At 32.6% G+C, this 19123-nt stretch overlaps 1 protein-coding gene and 1 long non-coding RNA gene across 2 annotated transcripts in view; both read right to left on the reverse strand.

Moving 5' to 3' along the window:
• Positions 1–19123, reverse strand: part of LOC145296018 (uncharacterized) — a 159728-nt gene that overhangs the window by 63952 nt on the left and 76653 nt on the right. The gene's annotated exons all lie outside the window — the stretch shown is intronic.
• The window catches only part of LOC145296017 (uncharacterized), a 134458-nt gene that overhangs the window by 39717 nt on the left and 75618 nt on the right, over positions 1–19123 (reverse strand). The gene's annotated exons all lie outside the window — the stretch shown is intronic.

Here is a 19123-nt window from a genome sequence, read left to right on the forward strand (position 1 = left end):
TATTTATTTACACTTGCGCAGAATTTTTGAAACCGGAACTCGTAAACAGTAATTCGTAAACCGGAATTCGTAAACTAGAACCAGATGGACAGTTTTAACGCCCAAGCAGGGCGATTTGAGTTTTATATGAAAATAGATACATAGATACACTCGCATGATGTTGCCCGGGATTGAATGATGATCATCAAATCTTTCATTCTCTCATTTTTATTGCGAACAAAATCGGCGAAATCTTCTATTTTTCAATCAAATCGATTGATTGCTTCCTCTAGTTGGGGACCCATTTCGGTACATCAGGAGGAAGCCCACATTCTTTTGGCGGTGACTTAGTTCACAATACACTGTAGTCTACGTTACACTGATGAAAACCTCCTGTTAGTATTATGTCCATATATATAACTTTGACCGGACACTTTGAACACTTACAGTTGGAGTCAGAATGTCTGAGACCGCACATCACTCTGAAAAACATATTTAATATCAGCAGAGGTAACTCTACAAACTCCCATTTTAAAGAAAAACTTTTTACGAAAACATCTGAAGAGAGCACACCCTAAGCTCTAAACGCGTTATAAAAATAATTTTAAATAAAAATATGATGAGAACCTTTAGAAAAAAACCACAATTGTTGATGGCTACACTCTTTTAAATATATATATATATATATATATATATATATATATATATATATATATATATATAATTGTAAAATTCGTACGTGGGAGTTGTCGGAATTTTATCTGTTTGCTAACTGTTTCCCGAATGAGTATGCGTGAATAGTCCACATTACCAATTACTTATATCAAGAATAAGTAGTTTGAACAAACTTTTAAGGATTATGGTCTGGCCTAATTGTTATAGTACTTGACTTCTTGTCTTTAGGTTTTGGTTTTGATCTCAGTCGGAGTATTTTTTTTTGTCTTAAAGGAAGTGGACGGTTTAAAAAAACAACATAATACTCGAACGTTACATTTAATGGCTACGGTATTTCTGTTTATAATAAATAAGATCTCTGCATAAATTAAAATATAATATTTATACGTATTTTACGACTGGGCAATGCTGGGCAGTCTGCTATATATATATATATATATATATATATATATATATATATATATATATATATATATATATATATATATATATATACGTGCATCTCTATACACGTATACATATTCCTATTTAACTGTTTAATATCCACAGTAAAATAAATAAAATAATGAAATAAAAAATTGAATTTTTAGTTTTCATCTTGAAAAAATAATATTTCCAAACTTCAAGAAAATTCGGTCTTTGGTGCGAAGAACTGATTGAAAGCAAGACGAAGATTATTTCTGCGCTTTAATCTGAACGGGTGAATATCTAAAAGGAGGCGAAAGGAAATAACGTTGGGGAAAAATAATTCGATTATTCTATAGAGATTATAGCAAAAAAATAAAGATTTGTCTAAAAATAATAAATAAGTAAGTAAAATGTTCCGACATAAATGGAAATGTTTTTTTGTTTTGTTTTTTTTTTTTTTTCTTTTTTTCTTAAATGACTTTTGTGAATAGTTGTGGAACAATATGCCGGAATGCACTCTTATATCTGTGAGTCAATTTTAAAACGGAAAGATTTTTTTAATACTTCATTTATTTATGACCATCAGGTGGTGGCGCTTTGGTATATTAAGCAACACAACGAATTGAAATATGAAGAGAAGAAAAAGAAAATATTTCTATGATTGAAAATCGATCGAAATTTAATGAAAGATTTTTAATATTTCTCTTCTTTATTTTTTAAATCTTTGTACTCTTATACTCGTCCGATTTAAATTTTGTGATAAAAATTCTTAGCAACTGACGACGAGAAGAATCATAGTTTTATGAAATGGAAATGCTTTAAAGACGTGCAGCAATCCTAAACTTTGTTTATATATACATATATATATATATATATATATATATATTTATATACATATATATATATACATATATATATTAATGTATATAAATATATATATATATAATATATATATAAATATACATATAAATATTTATATATAAATATATATATAAATATATATATAAATATATATGTATAAATATATATATATATATATATATATATATATGTGTATATATAAATGTATATATAAATATATATAAATATATACAGTTCTGGTCAAAATCATAAGACCACTTAAGAAAGTAAGCGTTTACGCATATTATCGAATTTTTAATCAAACAAATGGTTGAAACCATTGCCAAAAGGGAAAATGTGATGGAAAAAAATGAAATCTGCTTCATTCGAGACCTTAACTCTGATCTAATAATTATTTTTTAAATACAAACATTTTCACCTCGTCAAAATGATAAGACCCATGATAATTTATCTAACAAAAGGCAATTATAAATTACTAAAAAGGGTCTCAGTATTTAGTATAGCCTCCATTATTACGAATTACTTCAAAAATTCTCTTCGGCATGCTTGCGACTAAGGTTTTTATCAGTTGTGAAGGAATTTATCCCATGTACTGAAAACTGAATCAGAAAGTTCCTTTATCGAATCATACTCGGTTCCATCTTTGGGCACTTCTTTTGCCATCCATCTCCAAAGATTTTCAATGGGATTGAATCTGGAGAACATACTAGATGATCTAACAATTCTATATTATTTGATAAATGTATTCTCGTGCCTGTCGAGAAGTGTGTATCGCAGCGTTGTCTTGCTGGAAAATCCAATTTCTTCCACACAGACGTGGACCTTCAGTCCTGATAGAAGCATTTTCAAGCATTGAAATGTCATTCAATGATGTTTGCCGGCCTTTCACTACTTGCAACTTTAGGGTCCCAGCTGACGAGAAAGCACCCCAGATCATTAAAGACCCTCCTCCACTATGCCGAGTTGAAAAAGTCTCTTTGGCAAATTTTTATCATGCCAATAGTGTTGAAATCCATCTGGACCATCTAAATTAATCTTTTTCTCATCGGAGAAAATTACATTTTCCCACTTATCTTCATCCCAAGTCTGGTATTTGGCGGCATATTTAAGTCGGTTAGTTTTGTGCTGTTCAAGAAGACGGTGTTTCTGCAATCGCTTTAAATGATTGAAACCCTTCATTTTCAGATACCTTCTGATGGTTTTAGGACTACATTCTGCTGCGGTTTGGCTTTTAAATCGACTTGAGCTCATATTGGAGTTTTTTGTTAAACTTCTTTTGATACGCCGATCCATTGATGAGATTATTTTTTTGGTCGACCTGGACTCTTTTTGATCTGGATTTCTTAAAACATTTGTGATGACCGTTTTGCTACGATTCACTTCGTTTGCAATGGATATATGGGATAGTCCACCCCTATTAAGCTCAAAGATCCTTCCTCTCTACAAACTCTGATAATAGTTCCCCTTTTGCAATTTATAATTGAGTAAAATGTTTTTTATCCACTAATAACTTGCTTTTAGTAATATAGAAAGCTGTTCGTATTCATTTTTTCAAAACTAGCCGATTTTATTACAGTGGTCTTATCATTTTGACAAGATGAAAATGTTTGTTTTTTAAAAAATAATTATTAGATAAGGGTTAAGGTTCCGAATGAAGAAGATTTCATTTTTTTCCATCATATTTTCCCTTTTGCCAATGGTTTCAACCATTTGTTTGATTAAAAATGCGATAATATACGTAAACGTTTACTTTCTTAAGTAGTCTTATGATTTGGACCAGGACTGTATATGCATATATATATATATATATATTTACTTAAATTCTCTTTCTCCTGATCATTAACAAATCAAACTGCTCTATTTCCCAAGTTGACACTAAACCTAATCCGTTTCACGTAACTTAGAGGGGTCCTTGCTCTCCGCCCTTGACCCTAACAGACTCGTAAATCGATACCCATTAACACCTAAAGATTTCCTAGGCATGCTCCTGATTATAACTCCTAACCCATAACCAAGCTTCTAAGTAAATACTTACTAGCCATAGTCCTATACATAGACTTAAAGTAATCTATAATGAACAGCAACCATTAATATCTCTTTGTTAAGAGATAGTATTGCAATAATTATTGCAGAAACTAAACCGGTACTCATTGAAATACAAACTTCCGGATATTAAGAGAAAGGCGAAGTCATCCTCCTTCGTTCTAGTCTGAAGGCAACTTACTCAAATTGTCTAAAATTCCATGCATTCGTATACAATACTACTTATCCATCCATCTATATTTAACTATACTTACAGAATATGCAATAACCTATATCTATCAGGTATAACTGTACTCCATATCAAATGCTCTCTTGTATCTATACTGAGCATATCTTATCTTTCAGTCTTACTAAATATTCGGTTTGGGCACCAAATCATAATTTGTAATAGTACGTAAATCATACTTTAACACTTTATCCTAATTCAAACCCTACTAAACCATATCTAACCATACATTCCTAAACCTACTAAACCATATCTAACCATACACTCCTAAACCTACTAAACCATATCTAACCATACATTCCTAAACTTACAAAACTATATCTAACCATACATTAACTCGTCTCTCTCAATCCAATGCTGTAGCAAATTTACCTGCTTCCACTGCATGAATTTTTACCTATACCCTCTCCCAGTAAAAATGAAAATGGAAAGCATAGTAATGTCCTTTTTAACCACGTTTGAGGAGTGAAAATTTTCTGTAGAAGTTAACCTAACTACCTGATTTTTTCAGGAGATATTAACCTAAATAACCAATAAATATTAACTACCCATGCGGGGTCGCAGAAATACCTGGATTAGGTCCCAGGCGCAGGGCGACCCCCTCGGAGCTGATGAACCCGTAGATCTTCCCAAGTCATCCGTCTAAGAGAAGGAAAACTCTGAAACTAAACCTAGGGGAGGGAGGCCTCTTCAGTCCTGGACGACAAACTTCCTAGAGCTGGTGACTCAAACAAATCACCGGTTGGCAAACCTAAACTGCTTAAGGAGGAGATAGGCTCTGTCTATCGCCCGGCTTTCATACTCCTTCTTTTCCTATTGGCCAGGCGTAGAGGTACTATCACAGGGATTCCTCTGAATCACCCAGTGGTTGACCTTGTTTCCTGACTAGGGCAATGAACGCCGCTTTCCCCCGCTCCCGCCACATCCCATCCCCCTAAACTGGACACAGTGGGGTGCTTCAGTGCCATATATGTCGGTGCAGTTGAACTGGGCTGGTTTTGCCTAATTGATTGAGGGTACCGGATTGAGAGTTCCTGGTTGCTGTTTCCGACTGATAGTACAGGCGGCCTAACTCTTTGGTAGCGCTTAGAGCGGCTGCTCCATCAACAGTTGTAAAATATCGGGATGTTTGTAGTGGCATGTCGCGCATGGAAATGGACCCTGCACTCATCCCTGGTGGGCTTTCCTGAGGCCACAATCCTGTGGGTGAGGGCAGCCGATGGTCTACTTGTATTGCATGTCTGGTATTCTGCACAACTACTTGTCCAGCACCCCCTCACTCACTCACCCTAACTGAAACTTTTAAATGAAATAAAATGAAATGACAGCTCAAGCAAAAGTTACGTTTAAACCAGGACCAAACTCAAAGAAAACCAACCTGCCTCCTCCCTTGAGGCTTGCATTTACTAATATCCGCGGGCTTAGAACTAACTTAGATGATGTTGAGTCATTTCTCCTTGTAAACACCCCGGATATCTTAGCATTAAGTGAAACTAACCTTCACTCCTCCATTCCCCCTAACCACTTTAACATGCCTGGTTATCTCCCACTCTACCGTAAGGACTCGGACAGATATATGCATGGGCTTGGAGTCTTTATTCGTAACACCCTCCCCTTGACTAGAGAAATAAAACTAGAATCAGAGGACCAGGCCTTTATGTGCTTCAGACTAAATATGCAACACAATATAAGCTACTTGTATTTTCTCTACCGTCCTCCCTCAAACCAAGACTTTACCCTAATAAACAAAGTCTCAGACAGCATAGATATAGCACTCTCCCTCGATACTAGCGCACAATTACATGTATTTGGTGACTTCAATGTCCACCACAGTTACTGGCTAGGATTCTCTAATCACACAGACGTAGCTGGTAGCACAACACATAGCTTCTCTATATCCCATTCCCTATCTCAGTTGGTTACATTTCCGACACGTTTCCCAGACCAGCAAGATCAACATGCCTCACTTCTAGATCTCTTTCTGACAACGGTTCCCAATGACTGTACAACAAATGCTCACAGCCCACTCGGGAATGCTGATCACGCTGTGATAATGGTAGAAATCAGCCTAAATGCTCGCCCTAAAACTGAAGACCCACTACTCAAAACAACAAGGTATTACAAAAAGGCTGATTGTGAAGCCATCAGGGAGCTCATCAGAGATGCTTCATGGCAAAATATCTTTACTCTTCCAGCGGAACAGTGTGCAAATGAGACAACTGATTGGTTCAAAACTGCAATTGAAGCACATGTTCCCGCACGGAAATTCTATAGCAAGCCCACTCTCCCCAATGGTTTACTTCTGCTTGTGCAGCTGCCATTTGTCAAAGGCAGCATGCGTTCCGCAGATTCAACCGACATAAGTCCAGCTCAAATAAACAGAAGTTTATAGAAGCTAGAAATAATTGTAAGAGAGTGATAGAGACAGCTAAGACAGATTACTCTGAAACCACCAGAAAACGCATCGAAGCACAGAAATTAGGAACCCGGGATTTTTGGAAAATCTACAACAGCGTAGTAAATAATGGACAGTCAACTATTCCCCCACCATCAAACAATCATGAGGTTGCTTGCACGGCAACTGACAAGGCTAATCTGCTTGCTAGTCAGTTTGCCTCAAACTCCACATTGAACTCGATACACCATTCACTCCCTGATTTTCCTCTGCAAACAGACGCCACACTAGACGATTTGAAAATCACCCCTTCTCAGGTACATGCTATTATAAAAAACCTAGACACCTCAAAAGCATGAGGACCAGATCTCATCCCGGCTGTGATATTAAAAGAATGCTCTGCCGAGGTTGCTCCAGTTTTCTCCAAACTTTATAATGAATGCCTTAACGAATTTTGCTTTCCCGACTGCTGGAAAACCGTCTCTGTGGTACCAGTCTTCAAGAATTCTGGTGAAAGAATTGACCCACTAAATTATCGCCCCATTAGCCTCCTCCCGCTTTTCGCCAAAATATTTGAGTCCTTAGTTAATCAAGCCCTAGTCCAGCACCTAACAGCTGCTAAACTCCTGACTGACAAACAATATGGATTCAGGCAAGCCCGTTCAACAGCAGATATCTTAACTGTAGTTTCTGAACGTATATACCGTTCATTGGACAAAACAGGGGAGGGTAGAGCGGTGGCCCTTGATATATCTAAGGCTTTTGACAGGGTATTGCACGATGGTCTTCTAAGGAAAATTAGATCATATGGAATCACTGGAAGAATTCATAATGTAATTAAATCCTTCTTAAGTAATAGAAAAATCAAAGTTGTCCTCGACGGTCGTACATCTAAACAATATGACATAAATGCAGAAGTACCTCAGGTGTCTATCCTTGGACCTCTATTATTCCTGATATTCATAAATGAACTCCCTGATAAAATTGTTTTGGAGATGGGTATATTTGCCGATGACACCACTCTCTATAACAGATATGAGGGGAAAACAAATGAACACATATCCAAGGAAATGGCAGAAACACTAGAGGATGACCTCCAATCTGTAGTGGAATGGGGACAAAAATGGTTGGTCACATTCAATGCTGCTTAGACTAAGCTTGTTTCCTTCAATAACTACAAAAAAAAACTTCTCTACCACCAATAGCAATGGCCAAGAACACATTGCCTGAAAGTACTTCTTTTAAACTCCTCGGTCTAACGTTTACAGGGAATATGAACTGGAATAGATACATTGAGAGCATAGCCAAGGCTGCTGCAAGGAAGGTTGGCTCCCTCTACCGTGCTAGAAAACTACTTACGCCTGACAGTATCCTATACCTCTATAAGGCGACCATTCGTCCATGTATGAAGTACTGTTGTCACATCTGGGCTGGTGCATCTACTGCTTGTCTCTCACTCCTGGACAGGATTCAAAAGAGAGTCGCCAACCTGACAGGTCCTGAACTGTCATCTAGGCTTCAACCTCTGTCCCATCGACGAGATGTTGCATCCCTCTGCCTGTTCTACAAATACTTTAATGGTGAATGCTCTGACAAACTGTAAACACTTATACCTCCACGACGTAACTACCCCCGACAAACCCGACAAGCTACTAAGTCTCATCGGTTTACTGTAGAGATCCCTAAGTGCAAGAAAGCCTTTTACTCCAATAGTTTCTTCCCCAGAACTGCGGGTCTTTGGAACTCCCTTCCGGGATTCTACTTTCCCAACTGCACTGATATGCAGAAGTTCAAGTGTAATGTTAATAAACATCTTTCTACTCATCTCCCTTCATAATGACCACGCTAATTAAGTCTCTGATAGTAGCCCCCTGCTTCAAAGTGTGCCTTGTTTGGGGTTAAAATTGAATTAAAAAAAATATATATATATATATATATATATGTATATAATATATATAAATATATATATATATGTATATAATATATATAAATATATATATATATATACATATATATAAATATATTTACATATATATATAAATATATATATAAATATATATACAAATATATATAAATATAAATATATATATAAATATATGTATAAATATATATGTTAATATATATATAAATATATATAAATATATATAAACATATATAAATATATATATATATATATTAATATATACATAAAGATATATAAATACATATATATATATAAATATACAAATACTTATATAAATATATATATATAAATATGCATATATATATATAAATATATATATATAAATATAAATATATATAAATATAAGAAATATGTATGAATATATAAATATATATATTTTAAAATATACATATATAAATTTATATATTTATAAATACATAAAATGTATATAAATATATATAAATATAATATGAATATATATATACATATATATAAATATATATATAAATATATATAAATATATTTATAAATATATATATATAAATATATATAAATATATATAAACATATATAAATATATATATAAGTATATATCAATATATATAAATATATATAAATATATAAATATATATAAAAATATATATAAATATATATATATATATTTATATATAACTATATATATAAATATATGTAAATATAACTACTTCATTTACTCACATAAATTAATATACAAAAGTATAAATTTATGCGTAAACTTTAAGTATTTACTTTAGCAGTGTTCAATATGTAGGTAGAGCTAGTTAGTAAGTTTTAAAATATATATGGCAATTTACACTGAATATTCCGCGTTTCATCTACTCTAGGATTCTTCAGGCTTATACATAAGCCTTAAGTATCCCAGCGTGGATGAAACGCGGAATATTCAATGTAGCTTAATCTCCATATATATGTTATAACTTACTATATAAATATATATATATATATATATATTTATATATACATGTAAATATAGATATATAAATATATATAAATATATATATAACTATATGTATATAAAAATATATATATAAAAATATATATATAAATATATATAAATATATATGTAAATATGTATATAAATATATATATATATATCAAATATATATATACATATATATAAATATATATATACATATATATATAAATTCATATATATAAATATATATATAAATATATATATAAATCATATTTATATATATATATATATATATATATATATATATATATATATATATATATATATATATATTATATTATATTCAAGTGTGGGATGGTATATAATTATCATCACAATCTCACAAGCGTTTCTGTTCACCGGTGACAAAATGCTGGCCTCGCATGCAAGTGACTCGGGTTTCGAATCCTGAGTTGAGATATGTTTGAACTGATAAGCGTAAATGATGAAGAAACTCGAGTCTTTGACTTACGATTTGTAGTTTTCATAGCTTGTGTGATCCACGACGTTGTTTGATTGAGGTCAGTATGTTATTTACATGCGTGTACATGGTGTAGATGATGATGATGATGATGATGATGATGATGATGATGATGATGATGATGATGATGTACGTGCATATGATCGTGCATCTTTTGCTAGTGTGCATGTATTCATTAACTGTATAGATGCGTTTGGTGAGAGGCGAGTGTGTGCTTTATTTGGCTACAGAATTTCATGAATGTTTCTCCTCAGGCGTATACTATTGCTAAGAAATTTTCGGCCCAAAGCGCTAAGCAAGATTATGTGAATTGCACGTGTGTTTTCTCTGTAAAAAATAGAAAAGAAAGAGACAACCTCTGTGTATGATTTTTTTATACTACAGGCAAGATTTTAGTAGTTAAAACCCTTTGCACTATGATTAATTGAAAGAGACTATTGATTCGAGCTTTTGTATAATTGAGATGCGATACTTAAAACAACATTCACTGACGCTGTTACTTCTAATAACAGTATAACGAATAAATATAAAACAAATAATTAAACCATAGAAATATTTTAACTTGAATTTTGAGCTTCTGTGTAGCGAAACAGAGCAAAGAATGGGTTTGGTACGAAACCGGATCTGACGTCAACGAATGACACGCCTGCCCATACTCGGCCTCAGAGTGACGCCACTAGTACACGCTCAGTTAATTGCCGACTTTTTGACAGCTGAACGTGACGGCATTGTACTTTTGATACGATATGCGCCACTTATGGAATTAGGACTGTTCACCAGAAACATTAAGCTTAAAAAAAAATGAAAATGTTTTGATACGTTTCGTACTTAATCTCCTCCCTTCAAAAATGTTGAAAGTCGACTTATATAAAAGACAGGACACTCTTTTTTGTCTTAGCAGAGTACAAAATCGAGTTCGAAATCTAGTGGGAGTGATTTATTTTTTTCCTGTCAACCTAGTTCTTACAAAATGAATTGTATGTGCTAATCAATGAAATATGCTTTAAGAAAAGAATGCCGCTTACACACACACAAAAATTATATATATATATATATATATATATATATATATATATATATATATATATATATATATATATATATATAAGAGCAAACAGCTAATAAAACATGTTAAAAACATATTTAATCTGAAAAGGAAACACTTGATAAGTGGATAGTCCTTAATCCGCGGAGTTTCGAAGAAATACTTTCCTTCTCATCAGAGGGTAGGAATTAGCAAAATGCGGGATCGGGTTTTGCATACAAAAGTATTTGATGAAACTGCAAGTAAGTCAAAGATCTTACTTAATAACAAAAAGTGAAGCAGAGGGAATATTGTGAAGAAAAAGGTGATTACACGTGAATGGATAGTCTGGTGAAAGAAAGAAAATCCAAAAATATAAATCCAAAAATATAAATCCAAGAAAGTTAATTGAATTTCCATTCGCACAAGTAAAATCCAAGGAAATCACGTAATTGGAAGATGGTCCAAAATAATCCAATTTAATATAATTTATATATATATATATATATATATATATATATATATATATATATATATATATAATTTAACAAATGTAAAAACACAAACATTTACTGACAACAAAAAGACAACATAAATAAGAAAAAGAAAAAAATGGATAAAAATTAAAAGGAATACGAAAAATTTAATAATAATAATAATAATAATAATAATAATAATAATAATAATAATAATAACAGAAGAAGAAGAAGAAGAAGAAGAAGAAGAAGAAGAAAAGTTGATTGTGAGGCTTCACACAGCCGCCTAACAACACAGGAATAGGCCGAAGTTTTACCTGTCCATATTGTATGAAGGTTTCCAAAGGTTATATGATGGAAATATGGATAACTCTAAAACTATTTATCTGATTGCATGGTCGTTATTGTTATCAAATACCATTTAACCCATTAGTAGAAGCAAGACTTCCTAGTCTACAATATTGGCCAAGTAGCCGATCATTGTTGAAAGAGAACCAAAGTTATCACCAAAAGTATGACTTTCACTTTCTCCATGACCTTGGCCTTGACATTTGACGTAGATATCCAAAAATTAATCAGTTCTAAATTAGATTATGACAGATATGTTGACCATTTTTTAGTCATGATATTGGAAGCACTTATTCTTGCTCATATTCTAGAGAAAATCAGGAATAATGCTTGATACATGACTAGAGCTAGGACAACAGCATATTTTTTCATTGTTTTGACTCTCGAGTGTGTATCCGTTAATATTTTATATGTTTTTATATAGAGTGATGTGGTTCTCTATTAATCAACTGTATCTAACTATGTCTAACTGTGTCGGATATGTACTCGAGAGTCAAAACAATCGTAAGAATATTCTGTAGCCCTATACATGACACTTTACAATTTTTTTAATCGAAATACCTCAAGACAAGTCATGACGTCACTTGATGTAATAGCTAATAAGAATGGAAGATGATTATTGCAGAGACAAGTGATGCCTATAGAGTTTAGTGTTAAAAAGACCAAGGATTTAAGTAGGACGAAAACAGTTAGTAGGAAAAGAGTCTAACGAGTCTGCAATTCTTGGTCAGTAATTACTGAAATAGGAAGTTGTATTATAATGCTGCATTGAAACAACGAATTGATGGAGACAAATAAACTAACGAATCAAACAATTTGGGACAAAGAAGCACGGAATTAATCAGACAATTCTGAAGAACGCATACAATACTAGTATTTATAGAAGAGACTGAGACTAGCAACATCATGTCTGTGAGATAGAAGGTGCAGAACAAGAAGAAGAAAGGGTGGGCCCGATACAAATTAGAGATATGTTTCTTAATTTTATCAAGAACCTTCACATGAGAAACGGGTTCACTAACCTAAATATAACAACAGTATTAAATTATTACAATTATTACCAAAATGCGAAATTATCGTGCATCAGGCAAAGTTGTCTTTAATCCATGTTAATATCCGTGGCAAAATGTCTTCTTCAATGTTACAACGCGTGAGATAATTGCAAGAACAGCTATCTGTTAGCAAGACTGAGACACAAATGCAAAAGAGATTTTAAGTTCAACATCGCGCATCTTCCTCCAGGTGAACGAATCAGTTTAAGTAATTTCTGATTCGATATAACTACAGCTACTTGCATTAAGGTGTTACAATGTATTGCTGTTTTCATCTTGTGCATATTTAAACATTTTTTGGCGTCACTGTAATCCTATTATGATTAAGACTCGGTTAGCCGTCCCTTTCAAAAAGCCGAATGAGTTGGCTGGTACGTCCTTTTACAATCGCTATTGTTGTCAGTGATCGAATATACTGGACTACCACTTAGAATTCAAGGAAAGCCACTAATTGTTATTACTGGTAAAGACTTGTGCGAGAATTGAAAATGAGTAGTAGTAATACAACTATCACTAATACTAGCTCTATTACTCAGCATCATCATCATAGCTTCCGTTAAGTCTCAAGAGACAATGAATACTCTCTGAATGCCCAATAAATACCCTCTGTAAGGATGGCTGTACATGCAATTGTGCAGAAAATTTGCACAATCACACCTCTTCTAGATCGTCACAGTCTGAATCCAATGGCAAGGAAAAAATCCTGGAAGGCAGGAAACAATACAAAGATAAACAGAGAACACATACAGCGCCTGATACCACAAATGATGACCCATTTTCGTACTGACCATGTTCAGCATAAACTAGCAGCATTACTATTATTAATAGTCGGATGATGGAAATGTCGAATTTTACATAATATTGAAGCCGTGTTCCAGACTCGAAGAAATTCCACTTCTGTTGATAATAGCGAATAGAAATTGTTATCTAATTACTATATGAGAAATCATAATTTAATCACATAAAAATAAAAATCATAAAAGATATAACAAAATGTATTGCTGTCATAGTTATCATTATTATCATTGTTATTATAATTATCATCCATATAAGTATGACGATCAGTGTTGTTTAGGCATCTTATAAGACTTGAAACTTTAATTGAGGTCAGGAATGACTGATCAAAAACCAAATATGAAAAGTGAGAAATGTGAGATGGTAGCAAATGAAGGCTTTCATAGATTACGATATGATTAGGCTGATATTTTCTCATGAAATATATTAAATCTCCATATATATATATATATATATATATATATATATATATATATATATATATATATATATATATATATTACGAAGAGTAGAAAGTGGAACGTGGGTTTATTTTCGGAAGCCTCATAACTCTCACTTCTCTTATTTTGTCCTTTAGTCCTCACATTCCATGAACGATATTTCTGACAAAGGAAGTAGAATTGCAGTTTTCTGGGTCTGAATCTATTTATCTAACTCTTATCACTGGCAAGTTTTGCCCTTGACGTAGTACTTTAGCTCCTTACATCAAGTGACTTTATGCCTTATCTGGAGCAATTTCCATGAAAAAATATATAAGGAGTTTAACTTTGATCATAAGAGAAGAAGGCAATGACATAGACCAGTAATAATGCAGGTTCTAAAAAGGGTTCGACGCGGATGGGCAGTGATATGCAGGGAAGGGAAAAGGCGACAAGGCAGTGGTTTCATGCATCCAAATGGGGGGGGGGCATTATCTCTCTTTCCCATATTTCATCAATTCGTTCAAGAAATATCGATAAATAGGCCGAGATCATCATGCCTTTACATGTATGCGCAAATGTATTTTTCATTTTTTTTTTCAAAACCTCATTTTCTTATACACGTAAAGAAGTATGAATAAACCGAAAAAAAAATCCAATTATGTGGTTTAACTAGTTGTCAAAAATATGTTGATTTTTTTTTTTTTTTTTTCAAATCCTTTTTTTTTTTTTAACCTAAATCTGTTACAAAAAGAAAAATATTGCTTACATTATGAAGGGGGCATAAATAAAGAAGATTGTAAAATATTTTCTTTTGTAGGAGTTCCCCAGGACATCACTATTATTAGAAGTGGGGTCCACACAGGTAAAAAGGTTGGGAAACAAAGTTTTAAGGAATACAATTAATGAGTTGGAATCAGGGCATCACCAGATACCTGCAAGCCACTGGACGCGAGGGTACTGATGAAAAAAAAAAAAAAAAAGACTACCCATAGTTTAACCTCACTCTTTCTTTTTCCTGTTCACCTCCTCCCTCTTTCTTTCTTTCTTTCTTTTTCTCTCTCTTTCTCTCTTTTTTTCTTTTTTTGATGCAATGTATATGAAGTATAAGAAAAAAAACTATATATTTTATACAGCTGTATTTATGTGTTAAGCCATGATATACTTCGGCCATGGATAGAAAATCACTCAATAAAAACTTCCATTTTTGCATCTCAAGAAGGAAGAGGTTCGAACCCATAAAAAGAAGGCAGAGGACAAGCAATAAAGATATGACCGCCAAAGAAATCTAAATTACCATCAAGAAACATTATTTATGGCGTTACTATCTAATATATAAACGGCTATATATCTGTCTGTCTCCATAGTTTCAAACTATATCTCCCCCCCGAAATTAAAAGTCTCAGAGCAGCGCTAGGGGCTTCAAAGGATTTAATTTTTTACATGCCGAACTTTTACGGATCTTTATCCAGTCAAAATTGTTTTTAAGGAGTCAAAAATTTGTCCAAATTGAAAATATCATTAAACATTTTGTACATTCATCTTAGTTTAGTTTTAGTTTTTAATTCTTAATTGGTTTATATGTGTGTCACATTGGTCCAATGGTAACGCCACCAGCTTTGAATGTTTCAGTTTCGATTCTAACTGATGGCACCTAAATATTTTATTTTTACTTTTCAAACATGACTCCATAATGATATATACGAAATCTGGACAAATTAAGATATCATATTTAAGCGTATTTTACGCCCGTCGGGAAAAACCGGGCAAAACCGGGCACCCTCCTCACTAGTCTATATAATAAGGCAATTTTGTGTTTGTGTGTACGTTATTAGCCTCCACGTTTTTTGTTAAAGATGGAATCGCCTGATTGTCACACATGTAATATAAAATAGTAATTTTAAATTTTCATCTGATGTTTCTGTTGTATCTAACATAAAACTCGAACTATAAAAAAACGATTTCTTAAGAATCTCTAGAATCAAAGTGTAATATCGGTTCTGTCCAATGATGGTATAAAATTAGTATGGGGTCTGCATTGGTGCAGGATGCCATACAATGCAAACATTTCACAAACTCATACAAGGATTTTGAGGATGGATCCCGATTAAGGGATATATTCGGAAACTTCATTAATTGGTGTATTTTAGATAAATATTTTGTTTCTGAATTTTTGTGATGAGGATTGGCAATTCGTATCGTTTGGATTATTTGTATTCAATGGACCCGTGGCATAGTGAATATAGTACTTGGTAAAGTTTAGTTGGAAGGTACACACTTCTGGAGGTAGTAGGGTCAATCCTAAACACTAAAAATATATTTTATACATATTATATATAGAATATATAGTCCTGGATATGACCTTAAACTATATCCGATGGTGAAGCCCCAGTTTGTGAGCTTTGGGGAGTGCAGAGCCACCCTTTAATTGCCATTGCTCCCAGGTCCACTATGACCCGGAGTGGTAGTACCTGTTAGGGTCCCAACTATGGTTTAAATAGAAACCGACTTAAAAAAAAAAAATATTCTATTAAAAAATTTTTCTTCAAAATAACTGGATTCGGCATTAAATAACCTGAAAAGGGTTGATATGCCGTAAAACAAAGACAAAAAAAACAACCACTATAAAATATATTTTAATTGCGAATTACTTCTACCTGATCACAGCTGATGAAATGAGAACATGCTACTTCCGCAGAATAAATAATGAGGTTACATTCAAAATTTCATTCAGATTACTGACATAGATTTCTTAGTTTGATAAGATATAAGGTGGCTTCAAAAAGTTTCCAGACTTTTTTCATATAGGCATTTTTATTGATAGTACACACATGAAACTCTAGGCCTCTTCGAAGTAATCGCCTCCGATTGCAATACACTTGTTTTGTTGGAACTGTTCTTAAAGTCCTCTTGTGTGAACGTGTGAATGACCCTCGTCGCAGCCTCTTTCATGTCCTCAATTGTCTCATAACAACAGCGTCTAAGGTTTTCCTTAAGTTTCAGGAATAACCAAATTTTACAGCAAACAAGGTCTGGACTATAGAGAGGGGAGGGGCTGTCTTGCTGCTGATCTTGGTCAAATAGTCTGTAACAAGTATGGAGTACTCTTGGGACAAACTTCGCACAAATCTGCCATATCTTCAGTTCCTCATGAATAATTGTGTGTACAGTTCCCACCCACATTGACAGCAAACTGTGTATTTATTGTTTCTATATACACACGATGGTCCTTTTCTATGAAATTCTTTATTTGGCCAATCAACTCTGAACGGTTCCCACACTGACATCAAACTGTGCACTTATTGTTGCTATAGAAACACGACGGTTCTCATCCATGAAATTTTTTTATTTGGCCAATCAACTCTGGTGTTCTAACTTCCTTAATCCTCCCACGCCTCTCTGCCTTCCTTAAATCTCTTATGCGACAAGATACATCTAAAGAAAGTCAAAGGTCGACAAAAAAAGAAAACTCATGATAAGACAGCAGTAAAAATAATATGAATTAGATAAGTATGTTTTATTTTGATCAAAAGTGGCACAATAATATTGTGGGGTATGTGTTCGTGCTGGAGGACCGAACATTGGCAATATTTTCATGCACAGCAGGAAGACACAACAGATGAAGGATAAGAGTAAGGCAATTTCACGTGTTATTATCAGTGTTTTTTATTATGTGTTTTAGCATTTTAATTAAACAACATGATGAGAAATTAAAAGAGCAAATATAAGGATATGGCAGGATTTTTTTTTTTTTTTTTTTTTTTTAAATATAAAAACAGAAAATTGATTTATACAAAGAAAAAAGGACAACGAAACAGAGCAAAAAATATTAAAGATAAAAAAAAGCATGTGTTTATGTAAGAATGAGAATAAAAAGACAAGATACGCGGAATGATTTTACAAATAGCCTTAAATAAATATATCATAAAACATGGTGAGCTATACTTTGGAATTAGCGAGAGGTTCTTTAGGATTAGGATAGAAAATGCGAGAAACGATATTGAAAAAAAAATGTGTGGTTGGGGAAAGAAAAAGTGAACAAAATTAATAATAAAAATAATTGAAAAGAAAGAAAAGATAATTTAAAAAGTTATTCAAAACAAAATTAAAGAGTTACTTGCCCTGACACAGTATGCACTAGTATCTAGGATAGAAAATAAAGAAAAAGACATATGATGATGTTGATGATGATGATGGTCATAATAATTATTATATTTATAATAATAATAATAATAATAATAATAACAACAACATTGAAAAAAGGTAAAAAATGAATAAAAATAGATATGAAATAAGAACAACACATCTTCAATGATATCTAAATTAAAAGGTATAAGTTACATAATAGATATTTCTGTCATAATAATAATAATAATAATAATAATATCAAATAATAAAATAACAATAATATCAAATAATAAAATAACAATAATATATAATAAAAAAATAACAATAATAATATTAAATAAAATAATAATAATAATATTATTAAATAAAATAATAATAATAATAATAATAATAATAATAATGAAACATATAAAAATGATACAATAATAATAATAATAAATAATGATAATGAAATAATAAGGATAATGATAATAATAAAAATAAAATTTCATAAGCAAAAAAGTTTCCATCATAAACTGTGATGTGTCAGTCTTAGCTGATGCCACATAAAATGGATATGAAGGGTCAAGGAGGATAAAAAAAACTCAAATAGAACTAGCACTAACTAGTTAATATGACTCAAATTCTAACGAGAACCAATACTCTTTGACAACGGAAAATCAACGGTAAGGGACAGTTACAATAATAAAATAACATTTGGTATGATTTTCACAAGAGGTGGAGAGTGGCAGAAATCTGAGGAAACTTGTTTTCACTCAGACAACATCACTGGTTCATTTCAGTGAGCAATTACTGATCCTCACTCGTGCGAAACCATCAAGTGTATAGAGTAATAATAACTCTAAATACAGATTCCATGACCAATAATGAAAAAAATA

The sequence above is a fragment of the Euprymna scolopes genome, chromosome 16 (assembly GCF_053919585.1).
Source record: "Euprymna scolopes isolate OS-2025 chromosome 16, ASM5391958v1, whole genome shotgun sequence".
Taxonomy (NCBI): Eukaryota; Metazoa; Mollusca; class Cephalopoda; order Sepiida; family Sepiolidae; genus Euprymna; species Euprymna scolopes.